The sequence below is a fragment of the Peromyscus leucopus genome, chromosome X, assembly GCF_004664715.2.
Source record: "Peromyscus leucopus breed LL Stock chromosome X, UCI_PerLeu_2.1, whole genome shotgun sequence".
In the NCBI taxonomy this organism is placed as follows: domain Eukaryota; kingdom Metazoa; phylum Chordata; class Mammalia; order Rodentia; family Cricetidae; genus Peromyscus; species Peromyscus leucopus.
Genome location: NC_051083.1, coordinates 98,372,883 through 98,389,083, shown reverse-complemented (window position 1 = coordinate 98,389,083; position 16,201 = coordinate 98,372,883).

Genomic DNA, 16,201 nt, shown 5'->3' with positions numbered 1-16,201 from the left:
TCAAGATTACGAGAAGGATATACTCAATTTTGGTTCTGACCCATGCTTTGCTTTCTGCTTTTCTTTCTTTTTTCCTCTTCTTCTTTTTTTTTTAAAATAAACTTATTTTCCATCCTGGTTGCAGTTTCTCCTCCTCCATTTCTGTTTAGGAAAGGGCTGGTTTCCCATGAGTATCAACAAAAGACTAAGCACCTCCCCATGTATTAAAGACTCTGTCAATAGGACAAAATGGCAGCCTACAGAATGGGAAAAGATCTTCACCATCCCCACGTCTGACAAAGGGCTGATTTCCAAAATATATAAAGAACTCAAGAAACTAGATATCAACACACCAGTTAATCCAATTAAAAATGGGATACAGATTTAAACAGAATTTTCAACAGAAGAAAATCAAATGGTCAAGAAACACTTAAAGAGATGTTCAACATCCTTAGCCATCAGGGAAATGCAAATCAAAATGATTCTGAGATACCATCTTACACCTGTGTGAATAGCTAAGATAAAAAAAACACAAGCAACAGCTCATGCTGGAGAGGATGTGGAGCAAGGGGAACACTCCTCCATTGCTGGTGAGAGTGCAAACTTATAAATGCTTACTGCTTTCTAATTCACCTTCCCACAGCTATGGATGGTACTGTGCCTTCTCCACTATGGTGGACTGTGCCCATTGAACTGTGAGCCAAAATAAATATTTCCTTTCTTAAGTTATTTCTGTCATGTATTTGGTCAACACAATGAGAAAAGTCACTAATATACTAAGTAAGAAGTTAACAATGATACTTAATAACAAATAGAACAATTATAACAATGTACTACAATAAAATCTCTAGCACCACTACTTCTGCATTTGGAGGCCTTTGTTAAGCAAAATGGAAACCACTTAAATACAAGCATAGATGATATGACAACCAGAATTACTAAGTTACTTATAAATGGATAGTATTTACAGCCTGGGTACATTGGCTAAAGGGATGATTCATGTCCTGGGCAATAAGAAGGACAATGTGGAACTTTCTTATGCTACTCAAAATCATACAATTTAAAGCTCAAAAATTTGTTTTTATCTATTAGGATCTCATTTTATGCTTTATGCTGACCTGCAACTCACTAAATTTTCAACACTGACTTCAAAGATATAATGATCCTCTTGCCTTTGCCTCTGAAGTGTCGGTATTACAGTGTGAGCAAGATTATCAGATTTAAGTTTTATTTATTGAAAACTCTATTGTTTTCTTACTTTTATTGGCCCTATGGAGCTAAAGCCATGGAAAACAGAACCATGCATAGCATGGCCATGTCCCCTAAGAACTTAAACTCTATTCTCATAAATAATAAACTCTATTCTCATAAAGGTAGTCACTGCCTTACCTGCATGGCCAGACCCAGACTATCTTCCAGGTTGTTAAACACAGTACTAAGGAACAAGACTCATGAGGATTGGAGAGAAGGAGATGCTGGCGGTGCTGTCACTCTGATACTTCCTTGTAAATCAAAGTCTGGAGATCTATTTCCTTTTAAATGTCTGTTTTGCCTCCCAAAGCAGTAGCCTTCTGTTCGCTCTGTGTATCCTGTTATCCTTAAGTTTCCCAGGAAGTAGGCTGTTTCATTCAGTTGTATTATTTCTCTGTTGGAAAAGAAATCTCTGTTGCCAGATCTTGCCCTATCTAACAAAGAGATGTTCCTGTAGGGACATCAGGCAATTTCTCTTTGCTCATAGCTTCCTTAAAATCCCACACTCCGAGATCTCCAAATTTTAGATCATCTGAAAACTTCACGCTTTCCTTTTCTGTATCTACGAACTCACACTCCACAAGGGAATATGATATTAGCTTCTCATGTGTCACCGTAAACATGTTCAAATTATTCATCCACATATTCCTATTACACAGACTTTGAAGGATAGACTACCATGGACATTAGTCACAGAAAAAAAAAAAAGACATGCCATCTCCCCCAAAGAACTCATTGTAAGAGATATGGCTAGACAGGCTGTCTTATTTTTTTTAATGTTTACTTATTTAAATTTTTTTTTTCATTTTATATACTGCCCACTGTTCCCCCTCTCTCCCCTTCTCCCGCTCCCCCCACCTTTCCCCAACCCACCCCCACCCATTCCTCATAGTGGGTAAGGTCTCCCTTGTGTAGTCAACACAGGCTGGCTTACCAAGTTGGGGCCAAGTTCATGCACTTGGGATGAGTCCTGGTCCCATTGCCAGGGGACCCACAAACAGATCAAGCTGCATAACTGTCACCCTCATTCAGAGGGCCTAGTGTGGTCTCATGCAGGCTTCCCAGCTGTCGGTCCAGTGTCCATGGGCTCCCACTAGCTTGGGTCCTCAGACACGCTGTCTTAGGGTTACTCTTGCTGTGATGAAACACCATGACCAAAGCAATTAGGGTGGAAAGGGTTTATTCGGCTTACATTTCCATACCACAGTTCATCATCAAAGGAGGCCAAGACAGGAACTCAAGCAGGGCAAGGACCTGGAGGCAGGAGCGAATGCCCTGCAGCTGGATATTATGGAGGCATTTTTTTTAATTGAGGTTTCCTCCTCTGAGAGCAGCTTCCTTCCTCTCAGACTTTAAGGCGTGTCAAGTTGACATAAAACTGTCCAGCAGCACACAGGCCATTACACTATAGTAGGAAATGGTTAGCATTATATTCCAAGTGTGGTCAGAATACCATGGGGGCATTGAGGAGCATCTAGCCTATGCTAGGAAGATCGAAGAAAGGCTTCACAACGAGGGAATGGCTAAGCTGTCCGAAATTACAAGTAGGGAAAAGAAAAGGGAAAAGGGGAGCCAGAGAGACCACAGTATGTTCCAGGGCACTAGGACATGAACAGACCCTGCTCTATGTCCATAGAGCACAGGGCACAAGGTAAGGAAAAGAATGAAATAATCTGGACACAAGGCCTGTCAGTCAAGTTTGGGCTCTATCCTGAAAGGAATATGGAGGAGCACTGACCACTTAGAAATAGAATGGTGGTAGAACTCAAGAAATAATACTCCTGAAGTATGGCATCCTGGCACACTGAATACTACCGTGAAAAGAGATTCAACAAACCCTAGAAACCAAGTCTCACCATTTGCCCCATTCCTCTCATCATTTATTTATCCCCCAAAGTGAGTTACAGAGAGCAGGATTTCTATCCTTCAAGATGGGTTGTGGAAATTAGAATCCCTCTTCAACAAAGAAAGTCACAGAACATCCTTTCTCCTTCCTTTTTCTCTTGGTCTAAAAGCATTTGTTCATATTATTTTGTCCACTCACATTTACATATGCCTACTCTTAATTGAACAACAACAACAAAAAGGATTTCCTGAGACCTTTGGGTCTTCATAACTGAGTGCTGGTATGTAACATGAAACTTTTTATATTCTTTTTGTTCTAGAGGTCAAACTCTGGGGTGTGTACATATTAAGCTACTACTCTACTACATCTCTGCCCCAGGTGTCACATAAAACCTGGATTCAAGAACCTTGCTATGGTATTGCACCTTTCTACTTATATGGTGTAAAGATGACATTTGTGCATTTATAAAGTGCATCTTTCTTTCAATGATGTGAGTGATGGGCTAGAGGATGGGATTGGAGAAAATCATAAAGCAGTGAAAGTCAGGGGGAATGAGAACCCGAAAATGAAGCAGTGACACTGCACATGGAATAGTAAGGAGCAATTTGCATGACTGATTGAAAATGAGTAGTGAAAGACATGGGGAGTTTTATAGATCTGTTGTGATTCTGGCTTGGGTAATTAGGCAATTAGATCAATGGTGATATCATTCATAGTGATAGAAGATGTACGCAAAGGCATATGATAATGATGTAATCCATTCTATTGTTCCAGCAGGTCATTTGATACATGGATCTTAAAAGAAATTGAGGACATGGTATTATTTTTTGGCATCACTACTTATAGTGTTCCTTGTTAGTTTTTGAGACGATAAAACATCCTTGGCTTCTGGGTTGAAGATGTAGTTCAGTCGTAGAGTGATTGCTTAGCATGCATGGAACTCTGAGTTGACTCTAGCTCTGCATAAAACATATGTGGTACTGTGCAACTGTAATCTCAGCCCTCAAGAGATGGAGGTAGGGGGATCTGAAATTCAAGATCATTTTTGGCTATGAAGCAAGTTTGAGGCCAGGCTGGAATACATGAGACTCTGTTATATATGTATTTTGGGCTTCTTAATGGTCAAGACTATGAAAATAGCTTTCAAGTATTCTTGAAACATTTTCATAGAGTGTGCCCTCGTAGCCTAGTCTAACTACTCTTAACTGAGCACAGGTGCATGGTATCATTTGCAAATTGTGATGGATACTACTGTTAAGGCATTCCTCACATGGTAGTAAAAAATCTAAGAAAATCAAGCTTGGTACTTGTCAGCCTTGTTCCCTAGCTAAATACCATGTATGCACCAAGGACAGTGGATGGCCTTGAAAACTTCCTAAGGAACAAGTTCCAGTTGCTGTGGGTAGCATTCAAGTTCCTCAATAATTTCTTCTAACCTTACATAACCAAACTCAACTTTGCACACTTATATAGACACTGCCTGCTACAATTAAGCCAGTCTACTTTTTTTGTAGTGCAAAAGAGCCAGCCACTTTTATAACAGAGCTTTAATAATGACTGTTATTATTTATAGAGGTAGAAAAATATGAAACTTTCCTCACTCATCATAAGCAACACAGCTGACAGCTACACCACAAATTAACAAATTAACAAATTAACATGACCAATTCATTGAACCAGAATTTATGAGGGGAGGTTTTTCAGTGATAAAGATCCAAGGACCTAAGGAAAATTCTTTGATGCTCAGATTCAGTGAGGGGTGGATATTTATGTAGAAATGAGACTGGACAAAAAGGAAATATGTCCTAGAGATAGACTGAGGGAAACCCAGCAAGGCCTATCTACTTGAATTTTTCTTTGTCTTTTTAGGTAGCCATCTTTCCTTGTGAATATGGAAGAAAGGAGAATGTGACCTTTCTAGATTTTACATCTTGCTTTGGAGAAATGGGGCTGTAGTTTTCCTGTGGTTCTGTTGGGAAAGAAGAATTGAAGTTTTCATGATTCACTTTGAGGAGAAAGAGAGGTCAGGAAAACTGGAAGGCAGAAAGATGAAAGAAAGGGGGGAGAGAGAGAGAGAGAGAGAGAGAGAGAGAGAGAGAGAGAGAGAGAGAGAGATTGAGATTCAGCTTCTGCAGATTCCCAGCCCCAGTATGCTAAAGCAGCACACTTGGTGATACCATATTCTGAATATCGACACAGTCTGTGAGCTAACCACCCTATTCATTCACAAACTCTTCACTGAACATGGTGTATGCCTACTGTGTATCCTTGTTCCTAATCAGAGTACATAGAGCTATTTCCAATTGTTTTCCTACTTTGGGAAACAGAGTTCCAGTGCCCATGTATTCGTAATAAAAATGAGTGTAAAAATGATATGTGATGATCAAGAGAGATGATATACAATGGAAGCGATTCAGTCATCTGAATTGTTTCAGTGAGCCCCCTGTGTAGTTTATCTAAGCATTTTGTCTCACTAGTGACATCAGGGGTTCTGGGCACTGGGTCCAAGTTGAGACTTCCTGGCACCATCTCATGTTAAGTATTTACTAGTCCTTCAGTATTTATGTTTAGACTAAGGGCTAATGTTCTTTAGAGTTGGGCGGCACTTGTGAGGTGTAGCCATGCTTGGTAACTGAAGGTAGTACACAAGGAAAACCAATGAGAGCAAGATTGGATTCAGCCAAAATACATTTTAACAGAGATTAGCCCTTCTGCTGAGTAAGCTGAGCCCTAGGAAACTGATCCTGCTTTCTTCCAAAGAGCTATGGAAATAAATCACCTTGTGGGTGAACCAGAGTTAGTCTTCGTTTGCGAGGGGATTTTAAGTGTCTCTGTGGTTTAGTTGTCTGCAAAAATCTCCCTGTATTTAACATCTGCTCTGTCTTCAAATTACCCTGAGCATTTTTTGAGACTCTGTGAACATGAGCAAGGAGCCCTCATTTTGTAAAGCGTCCACCGAAGCCAAAGGGACATTAATTAGATGCAGGGAAGGAGAGAGGGAGGGAGGCAAGGAGCTGGTCTCTGCAAAGGAAGTTAGTTTTATTCCCTGGGAAAGAAATGAAACATGAGTTCAGGGCAACATGGAACAGAAACCTTTTAAACTCTCCGTGGATAGACTTAGCAAGTGAGTGGAAGGGATAGATGACACAGTAAAATGGAGTTGATAAGTCAGACATTTCCTGTAACCTTGGAAGAGAAGGTTACAGGGTCACAACCACTTCAAAACACTTTGAAGACATTAAGGAAAACTTTCTCTGGAAAGAGCCAGATACTAAATACTTTAGACGTTGTGAACTTCTTTTCAGTAATCTCTGTCATGATTTAGTGTTCATTTCATCCAGATTTTTAAAACGTGAACTAAATTAAACAATCTGGAATGGAGTTGCCCAAAAAACATCCACTGAGAAGCAATCTTAGAGCCAACCTTGTTCAAGACAATAACTCTTGTTTAAACCTTGATTCAATTTCAACTTATTGTATTAAGAATTCTTATTGAACAGCTATGGTTTAAAAAGGCATTAGAGTGTAAGTTAAAAACAGACAGGATTCGGGAGAAAAAGACGTACTGTGGCCCTACCCACCAGAGAGAACTATTTGGAGAGGGAACATGTTAAGTAAATCTAAGGATCTGTACAAAAGCTATACAAAGTGAAGAGGAAAAAAAAGAAAAAAGAAAAAAACACTGGTGAGTGTGATTTAAACAGGACACCGAGCATCTGGTCAAATTCAAGCTGGAGAATTCCCACGGGAGCCTTGAGCGCAGACCCAAGCGCAGTCTGGAAGCTGGGGTCAAGGGAAGGCAAATGCTGAGGGTTTTTTTTCCACAAAGGCAGAAAAAGATCTGGGTTTTGTACTGTAATTACCAAGCACTGGAGGCAGAGCTTTGGGAATAAGTGAAATCTCTGCAAAATGTAACTTACCTGCCTGGTATCCATCTAAAATACCTCATAAGGTAAACCTTGGTAAATGTAAAGAAATTATGCCTGAGAAATTGGAGTCTGGGGACCCTGGGAGTTCTGGTGCAGAGGATGGAGAGGTTGGCAATGTGCCCTATCCCCTCCCCCCACAAGAACCACTTTTCCCTGGGACGACAAAGCAGGCTAGGGAGGTAGAAGCAACACAGCATGGAAAGACACTTGATAATAAGCGTTTGAGAAGGCAAAGGAGGGGCTCCCCCAGATGCTGACTGAAAAGACCTGAGGGCAACAAGTCTTAAGCCAAGATCAACTTGTCAAGATACGAAGAACAATGCTTTCCCCCACCCAGCAATAGCACAAGGCTAGGGGGTTTAAGACAGGATCAATTCTTGGAGCCCAACTGGGAGGGGGGCAAGGGGCGGCGTGGGTGGTAACCACACTAACCACAGGTGTCCTGAAAATAACCATTGAGTTCATTTTCCAAGGTGTTTTCTTAACTGTTGTTTGATCTGAAGCTCACAACAAGACAGTACCATACCAAGACATGACAGTGATTTTTCTCAGATTTTTTTTTTCCAGAAAAAAAGGGGGGCTCAGAAGAGTTCAGCTACTTGCTTAAGTCTGCACAGCTTACATAAGTAACATCACCAGAGTCAGTTCTTTTTCTCTGCCCTCCTCTGTCTCTGTGTCCCCCGATTTCTTCTCTCTCAGCTCAGTTTGCTTTGTTTTTTTTTTTTTTTTTTTTTTTTTTTTTGAGGTAAGATCTTGCTAATGCAGGCCAGGATAGCCCTTGACTCTAGATTCTCCTTCTGTACCTTTTTTTCCCCCTCCGAAGCTAAGGACAGAACCCAGGGCCTTGCACTTGCTGGGCAAGCGCTCTACCACTGAGCTAAATCCCCAACCCCCCCCTTTTTTTCCTGTACCTTCTTTGTTCCAGGGTCATAGGTGTGCACAACCACCCCATCTTTAGTTTTGTTTTTAATTGACATCCTAATTGTACATATTTATGAGATATAATGTGATTTTTTCCACATGTGTTCACATTGTTTAATAATCAAATCCGGCTGTTAAACATAGCCATCACCTCATACACTTACCATTTCTTTGTGGTAAGCACATTAAAAAATCTTCTAGAAATTTTGAAATATATAATGTATTACTGTTAACTACAATTACCTTGCTGTACAATACAACACCAAAACCAGTTTCTCTCTAAATGTAACTTTTATGTGATAAACAACATCTCCCCAGATTGCAAATAACATAACTAAAACCACTTTTCCACGAAGGAAGCAAATGGCTGGCAAAGAAGTACAAGCTTGGAAGTCCTGCAGTGGTGATGTATGTCTTTAATCCCAGTACTGGGGAGGCAGAGGCAGGCGGATCTCTGAGTTCGAGGCCAGCGTGGTCTACAGAACAGGTTCCAGGACTGCTAGGGCTACACAGGGATATCCTGTCTTAAAAAACCTAAATAAATAAAAAGGAAGAAGAAGATGCTTGGAAGAAGTGACTCAGCTGGGAGTTGAATGGGTGAAATACAATTGACCAACTAGACAAGACGGGTGGTAAAGTTAGGGAAAACAAGCATTTCAGAGAACTGTACGTGGAAAGGACCTTTACACTGAAACCGTTCTCAATCCAAAGTCAGTGTTTCAAGGAGACAGGGCCCTGAGATTTACAAAACTGTTGAGAACAACCAGGGAAAACTGCAAAGATGGAGTCCGGACAGCTTTGAGGCGTTTACCTCAGGCAGAGAGCATTCTAGAGGAATTGGAAAAGTCCTTGCTTCAAATCTGATTTAAATGCAAAATAGGGTTATAAATTACTCAGCTACAATACAACAAAGCAAAAATAGTGTTATGAGGCAATTCCTACATGCCCCCACACCTTTCCTTACTATTTAGTATAGGCTACCTATCACAAGTCCCAGGTATAGCAGACACAGCGGTTCAGCACACATTGTCAGCACTTCAGGGGAACCTGCAGTTGAGCTAGCTACGCAAACAAAAAGATTGTCCCAAAGCAACATGATAAGTAATCTGATAGAGATAGGAACTCGAAGGACAATGGAAAAGGGAAGCAAGGTAGGCCCCGTGCTGCTCACTCAGCTCCAGCTCTCTGGATACCTTCACCTAAAGTCCAAAGTTATGCTGGAAACGTGATAGCGCAGGCCACACGTGAAACATCAGTCACGGTTCTATTGTTCTGTAGGGAGGTAAGACTCGCCATTTGAAACAGTCAAACTAGAAATAATGAACCACAAGGAATTAGGAACTACATTTCTCTCTCTCTCAGCCTCTGCTGGAAAAGAGACTAGCGAGTAGAGGGTTGGACCGGGTGAGATGGTGGATCCGGTAAAGTTGCTTGCAACAGAAGCCTGGCAACCTGAGTTTTATCACTTGACATCATATAAAGGTGGAAAGAGAAAACCCACTCCACCACATTGTCCTCTGGCTTCCACAAATGACACATACATCATATAAACACACATTTAAAAGAATATATAGAATTTTGAAACCTAGGAGGGTGGGACATGATGCTGGTGAGAATGTTTAGTGGGGTTACTGTCACCTGGCTAACAACGTGACTAGAGGAGTTGTTTGGAATGTCAAGAGTCCACATTCATGCTCTCTGATCCTAGAAACAGTGTGAGGAAAGGTCATCGGAACAGAGATGAAGCCTATTGCTCAGGACCACCCTGGGCTCCATTTTTATCATGCACGTAGTTGCTAAGGAGGAAACCACAGTAGGAACAAACAAATCTACAGACAGTCAGCATGGAATGGAACATATTACAAGAATCTCAAGTGCTTTGCTTTAGCCATTTACTTCTGGATTTGCTTGAGTTTTAGCCAGGTAATTATTACTCCATTAAATTATACTAATACTGGGGCTAGAGAGATGAGTTTGAGGCCAGCATGGCCTATATAGGATATTCCAGACTAACTTGGGCTACACAACGAGAACCTGTCTCATGAAGAGAAAGGGAGAGGAGAGAGAAAGAGATAGAGTAGATGATACATACATACAGCACAAGTACTCTGGATAGCTGGTTGTTCACATTATTACAAACAGCAGTATGAACTAATATTTTCATATACATGTCATTTTATCCTTGCCACCATCCTCTCAAATCAGTACTGGCATCCATATTTTATTGTATTTGGTTTTGTTTTGTTTGTTTGTATGAGACAAGTTCTGACTGTATAGTCTTGGATGGCCTGGAATTGTATTTTTAGACCAAGTTGGTCTAGAACTCATATCAATCCACATTCTCTGCTTCCTGAATTCTAGGATTAAAGGTGTGTGGCAACACCCCAGTTCATTTTATTTTATGTTTATCGTGTGTGTGTGTGTGTGTGTGTGTGTGTGTGTGTGATGTGTATGAGAACCGAATGTATTTTCTTTCATCTCACTATAAGAGTGCTAGAATTACAGATGCATTCAACATACCTAGTTTTACATAGGTTTAAAGAGAGGAGTCCAAACTCAGTTGCTAACACTTGCTCAACATGTAGGTGTTCTCACAATGGAGCCATCTCCCCAACCTGGTAGTCATATTTCAGAATTGAAGAAATGAGGACCCAAAACTTTCCCATAGTCACATAGATAGTGAAGAGCCTAACAAAGACAAAGGAAATGACATCTTTGGGATGTTGAAACATCCACTTACTCTGATGATCAGGGCTACAAGGGAAGAGGGAATGAGGCAAGGCTTATAGCTAGAAGCTCTTATTCCCTAGATGCTCCTGACCAAATCCGCCATGCCTCCTGGAATGCCCACAGCAAATGAATGTAGGAGAGTTAAGTGACTTTGCTCTGCCAGGCTTCATGACAGGACCTCATTTCACTAAATCCTCATAACAACCCCTTATGGCAGAGAATGTGCCTTGATTTTATAGGTAAGGAAGTTGAAGTCCATGATGATTAAGTAATTTACCTCCTCATTAAACTGTGGCTCTGTGTTGGAATCCAGGTTTGGGTGACTAGAGAAAGTCTCTATGCCCTTTCCACCGGAGCTCACAATTATGGCTTACTCTTTAACCCTTCCTAGGTTAGGCATTTACATTTTAACAATGGGCTTCCTGTGTGAATTTCACAGGACAGTGGTAGACCTGAAAGGAAGGCTGAGTGGGGCCTGCAAGATGGACCTGTCTTAAATCACACTGGAGTGCCACTGACCTGCCTTCCCTGGAGTTTCAAAGGTAAAACAGCAAGCCAGGGCAGATAAATCTCTACTCCAGCCATAGCCTTCTGCCCCTCCAACTGGGATCACAAGTCTCGCACACTCTGTTAACTACAGAAACAGAATGCAGAATCAATCAAGAGTTTATTTGCAGAGGGTAATGTCAGAGGGTGAACTTCCTGTTAACTCGGTACATTTAACAAGCTTACTGGCTCAGCTGTTTGACTTACTTCTGACTTGGGTTCAGAGATTTTTTTTTTTTAATCACTAACTCAAATAATACCCCACCACACACAGCCCACCACCCTTTACAGTACAGGCTTTAATGTGTGCTCTTCATACTCCACACATCCCTCTTGGTCCACATAATCTAGGAATTTACAAACAAACCCTACTTCGAGGTACGGGGCAGCCTGGACTTTTGAAGAAATTCAAACTGCTGAAGGAGATGTGGTATTTAGTTAAACTGAAGTGAAGCCCTGCATAAATCATAAAGAGGTGAACCCAGGTTAGTCAAACAGGACCCTAGGAGGTATTTGGGGAATAGACTTGCAGGCAGTTATATTTCTCTACATTTGATTTACTTCCAAAATCCTGAGGCTCACAAGTACCCCAGGAGTAACTTGGCTCTCCAATGCTGAGCAGGTCTTGGCCTTGGAGCAGAGTTCTGGTGTTGTTTCCTGAATTCCCACATTGCTGTTTTCCACACATGGATCCGGCTTCAAACTTCCTGAGTCTGGAGTTTGTGCGCCCGCGTGCGCCTTTGGTTCCTGTCCTGTTCAGACAAGGCTACTCTTTTCTGGTCAGCTGGCATCTGCATGTTCGAAACCCAAGCTTTACGGGGCTGCCCCGGAGAAGGCAGATTTTCAGCATTTTTTCTAATTTGTCTTAGGCTGTCTTCCAGGAGTTGAGGGGGGAAAGGGGCAGAACTGTGTGTAGCGACATAAATACAATCCGTAGGATTTACTTGCCTGTAGTGTATGTGCTTGCTTCTGCTTTTGTTCCTAAATGCGTTGAAATGATGTAGTTGTTCACGAGGCAATTAGAGGAAGATGTGCTCATTTCACACTCCCAGTTACTTGGTGGGTGGAGGAGAATGTCACTCAATGCAAAGCACTGTGCTTTTATGGTCTTTCTTTCAAGAATATGGCAGGCACTAAAGAACAGACTATACACCTCACTCTACTTTCTGCTTGCCCTGTAGGTCAGACAAAACTTTAGATGTGAAAGACAGACTTCTTATTAAGACAATCCTTAGTTGACAAAACTTTAAAAATGAAATTTTCCATGAGGTACTTTTCTCTTGAAAAGACGGAAGTCTAAGATGGGTCTGTGTGACCTATGGTAGTGTTATAGCTGCCCCCTTTACATGACTCCCATCATCTCTTCATGGTAGTGCACATCATTGTATTGATTCTAAGGACATGTAAAATTAAAACATTGTGCATGCATCAGCACTATCTTTTCCAAACTTCTTCAAGCTTCTAAATGGAAACTCTTCCTACAAAGCACCATCTTCTCAACCACACTTTTATTACTCCCCTATTTGCTTTCTCTATGAATTTTCACCCTTTTGTGGCTGGTTAACTTCATTTCATATAGTATTTCCAAGGATGATATTTATTTTTGATGGACTGTTTTCTTTTTCTGCACTAAAGGAGGAATTTCATTTTATGAAAAAGGTCAGACTGGGTACATAGCATGGAATGAAGAATCTTTAGTTCTCAGATGAAAATGTCCTTTTTTTCCCCCCATGTAGTAAGACACTTTTTAATGTGTAGTACTTCAGTAACCCAGTGTCTTTACACAGGTGTTTTACAGCTAGTGGCTAATTCTCCTGGTATCCCCCAGAGGGCTTTCCATGTTTTATAGGCAAGTCTTGAAGACACAGGGATGCTGTAGGGATTAGTTAAATGTGTGTGGCATGGTTTGCTGTATAAACTCACTCTCTGAAACTTAGTTGTCACTCCCTGCTCTTAACGTCCCCAGCTTTTACCTTCAATACCGCTCATTTAGCACTTAGCACACACTTGTTAGTTGTCTTTTTATGTATATCTGCTGGAAGGCAGGAGCCCAGTCTCGTACCTTTTTGTTTTTTTAGTCCTGTCCGTAATAGCACTTCAGTCTGTTTGTTGATGTTGCCCTCTCCTTCCCTTTTAAGTAGAGTAGGCAATGCAGAGCTTTATAAATTCAAACTCAGTTTAAACAAACTGAAAGGTTTGCAGGGTAAAAACACTGAGGAAGTCTTGCATGGTGGGAGAGGAGGATCGCCTAAGACCTTAAGATACTTGGAAGACTCCAGGAGAGAAAAACAGACTTACCTAAAAACCTATTGTTTGCCCCCAGGCTAAGTCATAAATGACTCACACATCTCCTGATTCACCCAGCAAAATTTCAATTTGTTGGTGAGTCAGGATCCAAGGTTTACACTTAGAGGCTCCAATAGCTGTGGGGAAGGCATTTTGGATATGTTTTAGAAGGCAAATTCAAGCGTAGGAGCTAGCATATCACACTGAATCCACAGGCTTTTGCTACTGCAATTTATTATTCTGTGGAGACACAAGATTGGAAAGGGCCCTCTTAGTAAAAAAAAAAAAAAAATGAGTGAAAAGGTTTTGGTTGAGTTCAGAACAAAGTGGAGGTGAAGGTAGTGTCCCTGATCTGGAAGGCCATTGAAGATATATCATTGAATAAACAAATCCAAGGTATGCTGTGAGTGCTGACCCTACCTGTAAGAGAGAAAACAAAACAAAACTCACCACTGGTCACATCCCTTCTCATTTTACTTTCATCTTTCTATGTGCGTGTTTTAGTTTTTCCATTTTAACTGTATTGTGGAGTTAACAAGTTTCCTTTCATAGTTAGGATCAGTAGCAATCCCTCCAGATAGTCACATCACTTTAGCTCCTGTGTCCATGCTTCTAGATACAGAACAACCCTGCCTCGTAAACTAGACATTTCTATATTTTAAACAGGCCAAAAAAATTACTTTCCCCATGAAAAAAAAAATCACCCAAGTAACCTCTCTTCACACATAGAGTGAATCCTACTCAGAATCCATTTCGCTACAATGCCAGCCTCTGAATCAGCAGCTCCTAGCAGAACAGGCTGTACACTCTGCAGCAAGCCACCCACCTGCTACCTTTCATATACCCAGAGGGATATTAGGACACATTTATCGTGAAACAGTGTTTCTTTTGAGCATACCTTCTTTGGGTTGCCTTGATCTATGGCACCTCCCAAGGCTCCCATTGGGTAGGCTGCAGTTGGATGCCCCACTTTCATTGGCATGACTTCATTATAACAGCTCTGAATGGATGGGAGCCTTTATACTTTTATTTGTTTCCAACTCAAATGTTTTCTAAGAAGTACAGATGTATAGAGAATGGTGGTTTCCATGGAAAAATCTTTCCTCATATCTGTTTGTCAAGTTCACTTTAGTGATACACAGCATGATTTCCTTTTTCAGCATAAGCACCACAATAGCTTTAGGTCCTGGTGAAACTGCAAAACTGATCACAAAAGAAATCTTACCCACCCTGGTTAGAAGAGGGGTAATTTATTATTCTAACTGCAGGGAGCCAACTTCATATCCACCCTCAAAACTATAGGAAAAGAGTTGGCTTTTCAAAATAAAACCACAGAACTTCCAAGCCTGGATATAAATGCTTAAACACATGAGCTGGAGTCTCCACCATGTGAATCGCATAAGTGTGGAGTGATTTATAGAGTTTTTTTTTAAACATACATTGCATTTTATTTTCACTAAGAACCTAGTACATGCCTTACAGAATTTTCTTACAGATAAGAAAATTAAAGTCCTTTAAAAGTCACACAGCTAAGAGCCCAGAGTGAATTCTTCCTTTGGTTCAACTTCCTTGTTATTTAGATTTCTCCTTTACTACTTCTTTGTGTTTTCTTCTACCCAGATGTTAAATTGTAGATCCCTACCCTTCATCCCGTGTTCCACGATGTTGTTGTACTCAACTCTCCGAGCAACATGAATTTTCCGCAGCCAGGAAATGTGTGCACCACATTGACACTTCATGTACTTTCCCTTTCCTGGTTTAATGAATTAAGAGGGAAAAGTTGCCTATTCCTGGAGAGTTGGACAGTGATTTAAATAAAAAGTTATATCACAGTTGGCGAACACCCTTTCATAGGACTGAGAAGTCAACCGTCTCGTCTATCTATTCTCAGAGGCTAGGGGAGCACAGTGAGCTAGACAATAGTCTCTTGTTTAGTTTTATTAATTTTGAGGGCGGGTGGGATCAAAGTATGGGATTGGCGACTGAAAGGACCAATCATAGACCAATAGCAGGCGTGACTGGCCAACGAATAGATGCAAAGAATGGTGGGTGGAACCTACTCAGGGCCCGCTCTGCTGAGGCAAGCGCTCTCCGCCTGCCCAAGAGGCGGAGCTTCCTCCAGGCCCCGCCCACCCCCACATGCCCCAGTGGCCGGCCTCTAGGAGGGGGCAAGGACCCTGGTCGAGATTTGGGGCAGGAGGCAGGGGAAGGTGTAAGAAGGTTGAGGCTGGGGGGAGGGGTGACGGAAGTAAGGAGGGGGATCTTGTGGACTTTGACTTGAGCGGGCTGCCAGTTGGTCAAAGGAAACAGGGAGGTGTGGGGCGGGGATGGGGGCTACGAAGGAGAGCTGCTCCTTCAATTTTGTGAAGCTGGCTTTGGCTCCGTGCTGCTTTTTCTGCATTTCTACGATTTTTTCTTCCTCCCGCGATGGGGTGGGGAGCTTCGCTGACTCTCCCACGCTACTCTGCTGCGCTGTCGCCATAGATTATTAAAGTCTTTGAAAAAATAAAAACAAACAAAAACACAAACCCCGTGCCTTTCTCCCGCTTTAATTCCTGCAAACACTATCAGCACTACCGCCACCAAGTAGAGTCCAGGGCGTGGGAGGACGAGAGCCAGCGAGTTATCCCGACTCTCTCCTGGACTCCCAAACGTAGCTGATCAATTGTTTGAAAGTTCCCCGCCCAAAGGCTGTCTCTCCTCCTGGGGCGCC